Source organism: Lytechinus variegatus, chromosome 7, assembly GCF_018143015.1.
Source record: "Lytechinus variegatus isolate NC3 chromosome 7, Lvar_3.0, whole genome shotgun sequence".
NCBI classification, from domain to species: domain Eukaryota; kingdom Metazoa; phylum Echinodermata; class Echinoidea; order Temnopleuroida; family Toxopneustidae; genus Lytechinus; species Lytechinus variegatus.
In genome coordinates, this window is record NC_054746.1 from 14369391 (window position 1) to 14377173 (window position 7783).

The 7783-nt window shown below is 34.3% G+C and overlaps 1 protein-coding gene across 1 annotated transcript in view; it reads right to left on the reverse strand.

Moving 5' to 3' along the window:
- The window catches only part of LOC121418511 (deubiquitinase DESI2-like), a 29252-nt gene extending 23978 nt beyond the window's left edge, over nucleotides 1–5274 (reverse strand). The window contains exon 1 of the mRNA XM_041612424.1: nucleotides 5173–5274. The gene's annotated coding sequence lies outside the window, so the exon portion shown is untranslated. The remainder of the gene's footprint in view (nucleotides 1–5172) is intronic.
- Nucleotides 5275–7783: the final 2509 nt, after the last annotated feature.

Sequence of the window (7783 nt, forward strand, 5' to 3'; positions counted from 1 at the left end):
AAACACCACCTGAAACAATTATTTGCAAAGCAAGAGAAGATTGAAAATATTGCAGGTCAATAGAATAATATATCATTGATGGTTCCAAATAATATCTACAACATTTTCATGATCCATAAAAGGGGCAGCCCTGATTTTTCCGAACCTATATTTGGCAATGTCCCGTACGACACATGACAATGCAAAAGTTTTTCCTACAATTTTATTTTTGATGATGCAATTTCATAAAATCAGTTTCTCTTTGTTTAACCCATGGGTGATCGATTTATCCCATAAGGATCTAATTACTGCCCTTCATTTTTCAATTATTGTCCTATTAAAAGTTGTCCCGTACGACACACAGTATAATAATGCATTTAAAGGGGAAGTTCACCCTGACAAAAACTTTATTGTAAAAATAGCAGAAAAAATAATAAAAAATATTGCCGAAGGTTTGAGAAAAATTCATCAAATAATTAAAAAGTTATTAGAATTTCAATTATTTGATTTGTGACGTCATATGCGAGCAGCATTCCTACATAGCAAATGGTAAAAAATCAATGAAATGTCATTTTCTCAGAAAATTGATAATGGTTTTCGCTGTACCTTTTGTATATCAATAGACAAATCATTTCACACCCGACCATGAATAGAAAAGAAAATTAAGTCATCAGGAACCATGCAAAATTTGAAATTCATGCATTTTATAACACATGGGGCAGCTGCTCGTTTATGACGTCACAAATGCAAAACTTTGAACTCTAATAACTTTCTTACTCTTTAACGGATTTTCCTCAAACCTTCACTAATATTTTTTACCATTTTTTCTGCTATTTTTGCAACAAAGTTTTCTTCAGGGTGAACTTCCCCTTTAATTCCACGATTTGAATTCAGGAACCATAAATAGTAGGCATATTTAAATTCATTTAATTGATTTAACATAAAGTGAACTGAAAAAGTACTTTGTTTATATCCATAGAACATGGAATACGTGATTCTAAACATTTTAATTGATTTCATGTAGGCTTATTCTTTTGTGAATCCCTTCAGCTAAACTGGTGATTTTCACTGATCAGAGCAGGTTAATTTCTTTTCATTGAGCATGAAAAGAAAAATTTTATAATCATTTCAACGTAGCCTGGAATGACTTCCTCTTACATGTTAATGAGGAATTATCATAAGATGTTAAAAAAATACATATCAATCATCATGATCATCTATTTGGACTTCCCTTGATGATCACTATGTTTTTATATGTATTGAAAATCCTTACTTTTTTCGAGTTGTATAAAAAAATCTGGAAAATAAGACAAACCATATGGTTTCATGAAATGCAGATGGGTATGAAAAAGTAGAACCGCATTTCCTTAGAAAAAAATTATGGAATTACAAGTGACAGTTGTGACATATATCATGTAGATATACATTTTATATAAAAAAATTATAACATTTTAGCCCCATAATTTACACAAAGTTTCATTCATTCATTGTTCAAATAGTGTTTGAAGATCATCAATTCCCTAAAATGTAACTTCACACAAAACCTCAAGTTTTTCAGCTCGTAAAAATGCTGTGAATACTTGTACATTTCCCATCATGAAAAAAATTATAACATATTGCTCCCAATTGTATATATTGAGGTTACTTAATTATATTGTCCTGAATGACTACTTTTTAAAAGATTTTTCATAAAAAAGGAAAAATTTAGGGGCAATGCTCCTTCTGATTGATAAAAGTTTTTTTTTTTCATTCAGGCTGCCCAGTACAACAAGCAAGTGCCTGTACATGTACAACACACAAATGTCCCGTACGACACACAAGTGTCGCCGCGCCACACAGAAGTGTCCTGTACGACACACAATTGTCCCGTACGACACATTATTTTGTTTATGATATATTGACAGAAATATTCAGCTAATAGCGGTTTCTAACCTAATGAATGTCTTAGTTTGATAGGATTATCATTATCATCAGCCAAATAATGTGATTGAAGAAGTCAAAGTAACATAAAGTAAGAAAGTCTGGCTTAAATTTAGAGATGTCCCGTACGACACATTTTGAATGTCCCGTACGCCACATTGTCCTCGAAAATTATAATTTGCTTTATTTATTCATGAATGTTTATTTTGCTTTCTTTTATAAATGTGTTTGTTCTTGGGTAATTGAGTGTCAATTTGAGTTCAGTTTCTATGAAATTTATCTGCCCAACTCACAGACTTTTGAGTACAAACTTGAGGTTTCTAAAAAAGCCACTTTTTCTGCGTCCGTACGACACATTACTATTTTAAATCTGTATTATACAGGATTTGAAGTCAAGTCATTTTAAGTCTTGGTTTTCTAACACTCTGGTAGTACTTGATGATCACCTATAGTTACTGGAATATTTTTTGTTTTTTCTTGTCAAAAACTGCCAAATGCTCTCTAAATGTCCCGTACGACACGTATGGAATCACCCATATGCTAAATCGTGACGTACGGGACACTGCCTGACATACAATATGCTAGATTTAGGCAAAGATTTAATTTTGGCTTCAGAGGGGACAATAGCTTGGACTTGCCCATATCAGTGTTTTGTGAAAAATAATCGGAACTTAAAAATGTCATAGCTTTCTTACTTTACATCAACTTTTGATGAAATTTTCAATGTTAGGCTGGTTTGATTTTTCTCTATTTACTCAAATCAACATTTATCTGGGGTGGACTAGACCTTTAACTTGTAAATAAATGATTTTATTTTCATTCAATTTTTTTTGGTGAACTTTTTCTTGTTATCTGTTGTTTTTACACAAGACTTCATGTCACTTTGTCTTCCAGTGTTTATTCATAAAAAATTATATTTACAAAGTAAACATGCGGGATAGGCATACAAAATCATACTAAAATGGTCTTGAAATAATGATGGATTCAATTACAATTAGGTACAAATCATACAATAAATATCAGGTACATATTCAACATACATGTATGTATATCAATAGTCACACCCATTAAATAAAAATCTTACAATAACAACCTGCATATGATCGACAGTTTATTGGAATCCAATCACACTCTTACAACATCCAAGTTCTGTCATCAATACATTATTACTACACTCCAAATTGTAAACAATCAATTCACAGTGCAACTGAGGTAATTGGAGATTCTGGTTTTTCCGACAAACATGCCGTTTGAACGTTTTACCATAGAGCTATTACAGATAGCTCTATGGTTTTACACACCCATGTTTACACAACATGCTCATGTACACCTTACACCCCAAAAAAATCTAACATTATTTTGCAAATGTATGAGTCGCACATCCCCGGTGCTTCAAAATTCAGGAGCTATCAACCAAAGCATGGAAGTAAAGGCAAATTCTTACTTTCTTTCTATATTACAGTTTCTCATTCCTTCGTGAACAGGTGGGGAATCTTTATCTGCAACATCCTCCGATTAAAAAAAGAGCTTCCTTATACTGACAAAAATGCATCATTTGAATATTCTTTATTTCATATAATAAAATACCAAAGAAATAGTGTATGGGTGGCGTCATCGGTTCATAATGACCAGGATGTGCATTTATAACTGTTCTGTAAAATTAAGCAAGACTTTATAATATCATAACTTTCATATTTTAAATCCGATTTTGATGTTCAGAGTTATGCTGGTTTCATTTATATTTTTTATTCACATTATGGTTTTATTGAGTACTTCACACTGAAAGAATGTAGAGGGGCTGGGAATGAATGAAAAGATGTGGAGGTACTGAGAGATCATGATGAGACAGAAACAGAAATATAGGGAATAAAGTAGCAAGACAAACATCGAGGTATATCAAACAAGGTATATAGGTACATGAAAACACACGCATTTCAACCCACTTCAAACACATAAATTCTGACAACATGAATTGAATGTATATGTTTGTATAATGCTTTTTACCTTTAATAGGAGCTAAAGAAAATATACATTTTGACATTGCTTTCAAGCATACATGTATATTATCCACAGTATACATTGAAATTCAACAATTAAGGATAAGAAAACAACTGTATACATAATACTGTTCACATCAAATACATGCATGTAAATTCTACAGAATGTATTATTTTAAACAGTCTGATAATTTTCTTAGAACAAAATTTAAACAATCTGAATAGAGATTTTCTCATAAAACAGTGAAAGGTGAAAGAACTTTAAGATCCCACACACACAAAAAAAAACATTATGCCTAGCAGCCTAGACATACTAAACAGAATAATGAACATTTTATTTCCACATGCCACCTGCGACCAAACCAAAAGTAGAAAATATTCATGTGACATATTGATTTAGGGGCATGCCAAGAGTAAGTCTCCTTTGGGAATTTTATAGACACCCTCTCTTAACATGTCCACTAATCCTTATCCTAATAAAACAAATCAGACACTCGAGGCAGAACTTCCCTGGATGTGGAAACGTGCATATAAGAACGTTTGCTGGAAGCCCAAGGGACAAGTGACGTAGCACGGTAAAATTTGGAATCGATCGTTGTAGTTGCTTCAATCAGGTGTTGTAGGAAAAATAGACGGTGAATTTTTTTTATAAAGTGTTATATGATGTAATTTTTCCTGCTCTTTCTGATGGTGTCAATCAAATTTTTGGCTTTTGAAAGGCCTGGCTGCTAAAGCCAAAAAACTGGTCAAAACGTGCTTATAATCACGTTTTTGGAAGGACTGGCAGGAAAGAAAACGTGCATATAAGCACGTGCGTGCTTATTTTCACGTTTTTCAAAACTTCTCAACTCCCCTACTGCTAGGGCCGGGCTAGTCAGTCCGGACTCCGGTAAATCAAACAATCCGAGCAACAAGTACAAGCTACAGACTAATAATAAGTTAGTATAAGTATGGCTTGATTTTTCTGTGCGCAATGGTATGTAATGTCTAATGAACCCTTGAGTGTGCCCTTGGGCTAAGTAAATGGCTTCGGCCTATACCCCAGTCGAATGCTTCCATCGGGAAGCGATGGTTATCGCCCCCAACGAAAGAGGCGTAAGTTGAATGCAACGTTCGCTAGCTCGACCAAGGCCGAGTGCGGCGAGAATGGTGTCATTTTCAATTGATTAAAACTCCTATCAATCGTTTAAAAATACGTGATTTTCGAGAAGAAATATTTGAATTATTAACAAATAGCGGTATAGTGAAATATGAAATGATGACATCTATATCATACCTTCGCTGTATAATTCCAAATAATACGAATAATATCCTTGAACCTGGCCCCGAAAATGGAAAAACGTAGATTTGATGATGACACTCATGAACTAACGATGAGGGCGCGTCTACATTTCTCAGGAGGAGCTGTCGGCTGCTAATGCTAGCTGCATCAGCTCAACTCAGCAAATAAAAGTTTGCTTTTTTATTTCTAATTTCTTACTTAGTATGAATACACTGCTTGTTAATTTGTCATTTACTCAGCCAATTTAACACCCTCGATCACAGTACCATTTGGTGTCACTATCCCCACCTCGCCCCCCCCCCCCCCCCTCCAGGAATTGTCTGTACAAACGCCGCTTTTCAATAATGAATTGATTTTTTTAAGGACAAAGCATACGTAGAATATGACTTTTTCTTTTAGAATTAGCAGTGGAGTACAGATAGGGGCCTTGGGGTGCTTGCCCCCCCCCCAAAAAAAAAAAAATCACCGGCCACCAAGAAAAAAGAGAAAAGGGGGAAAAGGAAAGAGAAAATGGTGAAAAATGATTTATATTTTTTAAATGTAAAAAAAAAAATTATCACAATTTTTTTTTTGGAATAAAAATGTCAAAAATTTTGCTCGCTCACTTCGCTTGGTCGCAATTTTTAAAATAAATTTTGCCCAATATGCCATATCTCACCCGTTTAAAACTTTTGGCTCATTATGTCACTGAGAATTAGCGTATAGGCCCTGTTAAACCCAAGTTCATTTGACGACGGAAAACGTTTTGTTTTACTTATCAAGATAAAAGGGAATTATTTTTGTGCGTGTGCTGTTAACGGATGAAATGACATTTCTTTTATTTTGTGAGGCATAATATCACCTACTTGATATTTTATGGCAGTTCAATCACGTTCTGTTAAAATTTGCTTGATTTTGCAGGTATATACGACATATCGCTATCAGGGACAAAACTATAGATTTGAACCTAAATGGAAACGGGAATTATTTGAAAATAAGTGGATGTGCGTGGGCAATTTTGGTCAATGTCACTTCAAAAAATAAAACATACCTGTGGATATTTCGTTTCGAGAGGGAGGAACGGAGGGGGGAGTTGGGTCAGTTTTAATCAGATTGATAAAACTATGCCTATGGCTATATTATATAGGCGTATATAGGCCTAATGATTGCTAATAAACATGATAAAGATGATGCAACGACTCGAAATTTCAAAAGAAAAATGACGAAATTATTTTAGCCTTGGATACCAGAAATGAATTTCCTATTTCTTGTCGCTATGACCAGTAGCTCACTATTGTAGTTTTTGCACTGATAGTGAATTATGCAGTTTTGGAGATGTGCATGGTAAAGAAACGAGTGTTAATGGCCCGAACACGTCTGTCCTGCGCACCAAGGGGCACTCGGACTGCATAATAGTTATTATTTTGTTAATTTACCATGCGATGGTATTTTTCACGGAATCCTTGATTTTGATTACTATAGCTGTTGAGTATGGAATCTATGGTAGTTATCATTGGATGGCAAAAATGCCATAGACGTCCGAATGAAATAGTGAAAACACTTCTTCTACCGGGATTATTTTGATTGTCCAAATTGAATGTTCGTGGTTTGGAAGTTGTTTTTTCTTTCTTAACCAGATAAAACAATATAGGTGGATGCATGGAGGTCGGCTATTACATCAAATTAAATACTTATTTCAATTCAATTCTTCATTTTTATTCAAACACAATACAAAGTAGGCCCTGCAAATATAAGGACGGACATTGAAGAAAAGCAGATAACACAATATTATGAAAATCAAACTACTATACTGCATGTAGTAATAAATTACATGTGCATATAGGCCGATGTTTGAAGTCAACATTGGAAGGATTGGTGGGATTACTCCAGTACTGAGGCCTACAGCTCGATAGCTTGATACTTACAATATATTTTTGGAGATGAAATATATTTTTCCTTATCAAAACGTGCTTTGTTCAATTTTTCTGGCTAAAATATTTACAATTTGGCTAGCCTCTTCGCCGCGCTCACAGTAGGCTATCCATCAAGATCATGGTTACATAAAATGCTCATAAAGTCAATTTTTCAGGTCTGAATATCACAAAAGTATTAAGCTTGTGCTTCACGCTCGCATTTTGATTGGCGAGGTATCCTCTTCATGAGTATACTGTAAACATGCACTGATCGAGGTCCCATATTTTTAGCTCAGCTTTGAGCTCGCATAAGTTATTTAAACATAAAATGAGATACATTGTTTGTATATAAGAACAAAGATATACTTTGATCTCCAGTCTTTAGTAAAAAAACAAAAACACAAAATCAACATTTAGTATCCGATATAGGGGGAAAATGTGAGTGAAAATACCCCCCCCCCACCCCACATTGGCGAAAGCTGGATCCGGCCACCCGGACGCCCCTGGAGTATAGAGTACGTACTATGTTGCATGGGTAGAGTAAAGTAGAGTATAGTCAATAGTCATATAAACCCCTAAAAAGTTTGGAAATCTGAGTTTGGCCATTTATTTCCCCCAACTCCCAATGTTACAGATTACATATTTGACATCATTCAAAAGATAATTTAATTTTCTTAAAAATGATACCATGATTGTTATGACCATGCCATCAA